Source organism: Silene latifolia, chromosome Y, assembly GCF_048544455.1.
Source record: "Silene latifolia isolate original U9 population chromosome Y, ASM4854445v1, whole genome shotgun sequence".
Classification (NCBI taxonomy): Eukaryota; Viridiplantae; Streptophyta; class Magnoliopsida; order Caryophyllales; family Caryophyllaceae; genus Silene; species Silene latifolia.
The window spans coordinates 201687430-201689763 of NC_133538.1; the positions used below are offsets into that span (position 1 = coordinate 201687430).

At 45.3% G+C, this 2334-nt stretch overlaps 1 non-coding gene across 1 annotated transcript; it reads right to left on the bottom strand.

The window, feature by feature from the left end:
* Positions 1-688: 688 nt before the first annotated feature.
* On the bottom strand, positions 689-794 carry LOC141636586 (small nucleolar RNA R71). The gene has a single exon (XR_012541192.1). It is a non-coding gene; the product is annotated as a small nucleolar RNA R71 (small nucleolar RNA).
* Positions 795-2334: the final 1540 nt, after the last annotated feature.

Consider the following 2334-nt stretch of genomic DNA (forward strand, 5'->3'; position numbering starts at 1 on the left):
CACCGTTGCCGGGGAGGAAATTGCCCTATCTGCATTTGTTTCGTTTATTTTATCCGTCTCAGGGAATTTTTATTCCTTGAGGTGGTTCTTATTTATTTTCTTTCAGTGTTGTGTATGCCCAGGTCAGACAGGTTTGATTTAGTTTCAGCTGATTCTGAGCCAGAGAGACTGTTCAGGCATAGACTCCGTCTGCAAGGAGAATCACGAAAGGAAGACTTGAGTACTTTCGAACCAGAGCTTCAGCATTTCCTATTTACAGAAAATCCATCTTTTGAAGAAGATACTTCCAGTTCTGTAAGCCAACCAGTAAAGATGTCGAACATTACTAGTCACTCGGAGCCTAAAGCAACATCAATTCCAAAGGGTTTCAATCTCCAGACTGAGGATGGGAATACATTTGACATCCAGCCGTCATATATCAATCTGGTGGAGAGAAATCTCTTTAGAGGTGTGGCAGGTGAAGACCCGAGGAAGCATATGAAGGTCTTTACGAACTACTATTCTACTATCCCCGCCACAAAGGGGGTAACTCAAGACAAGATTAAGGAGGTTCTGTTTCCTTTTTCTTTGACTGACTCGGCCAGGGAGTGGCTGACTGATTTGGACCGCACGACCGCGGGGGTCACAGACTGGGAGACCCTTGCTCTTGCTTTTTATAAGAGATATTTCCCTCCGCAGCGCACTAATCAGCTGAGGGCCAAGATCACCAGTTTCAAGCAGGCACCTGATGAAACTTTCTATGAAGCTTGGTGCAATTTCAAGAGGTTGGTGAGGTCTATTCCTCACCATGGTTTTGATCCGTGTTTCCTGTCCAATCAGTTCTACAATGGGCTATACGATGATCACAGAGCCATACTTGATGCATCATCTAACGGAAGATTCCAAAAGAACACCGACGATGATAAGGGATGGGCTCTTATTGAAGAGATGGCGACCCACTGTGCTGAGTATGGAAACCCGAGGGATGGTATTAGAACAGTTCATGCAGTCGATAAGCAAGTTGTGGCTCAGATGGAAGCCATGAATGCTAGGCTTGATAAGTTGGAGCTGCATTCTGTTGGGGAGCCTCAGACGGTCTATTTGCTTACTAGAGGGGAGACTGTCACATGTGAGAGGTGTGGGAGCAACGACGGTCACACTGCTGTTGGCTGTCTTACGGAGAAGGAACAGGTCCTTGCTTTTCAATAATACAGGCAAGGAGGGGGTTCCTACTATAACAACCAAGGGGCAGTCCATCCCAATTTGAGGTGGACAAGTCAAAATGTGCTCAAACCTACCCCTCCTCCGCAGCAGCAGCAACCATATGTCCCTCCTCATAAAGCTCAACAAGGCTTTCTGAAGCCTCCTTCCTTTCCTACACCTAATCAAGGTGCATCATCTTCTGGTGGAGTAAGTGAGCTAGGTGAGTTGAAGACAATGTTGCAGTCTTTGACAAAGCAGTGGCAGCTGAGTGATTAACAAAAAGATGCATCTATCAAGCCACTTGAAACTCAAGTTGCCCAGTTAGCCGCGAACCAGTCTACAAGGAAACCGGGTCCTTTACCGTCACAAGCTGATAAGAATCCACATGAGACGGTAAATTTAATTAATTTGAGGAGCGGTCGTTCATATGAGGGACCGGACATGTTGAAATCAGGCTCGAGGAAGGTAATTACTGCTGATGAACAGTGTTCTGTCGAAGCAAAAGAGCTGACGACAAAGAAAGTACTTGATCGACTGATTACATGGGGTCGATCGAGTGAAAGTGCTGAAGAAAGGACTCGATCGAGTAAAATTTCTACTCGATCGAGTGATTAGAAAAAAGATTCTACTCGATCGAATGAAATTTCTGGTCGATCGAGTAATTTTGTTGAAGAAACTGCTCGATCAAATGCTATTTCTGGTCGATCGAGTAATGCTGATAAAGAACAGCTCGATCGAGAGCCTGCTAGTGCTCGATCGAGTGAAACATCGCCTGAAAGACCTCGTTCGAGAGGAAAGAAGCGTTCAAAGAATTTAGAGCTTGATCCGGCTGACACGTTGGAAGAAAGGAACAAGGGACTCTAGATACCCATCACGGTGCCCTTCCCGAGGCGTTTGCAAAGTACTAAAGCTAATCAATAATTCGGCAAATTTGTCGAACTCCTAAAAAGCTAGCAAGTCACTATGCCATTCGCCGAACTGCTGACACAGGTACCCTCTTACCTTAAATTTATGAAAGAAATTTTATCGCGTAAGAGGCACATTAATGATCATGAGACAGTAGCTTTGACCGAGGTAGGGACGGCCCTAGTTCAGAATAAGTTACCTCCCAAATAGTCAGACCCGGGTAGTTTTTCGATTCCGTGTCATATT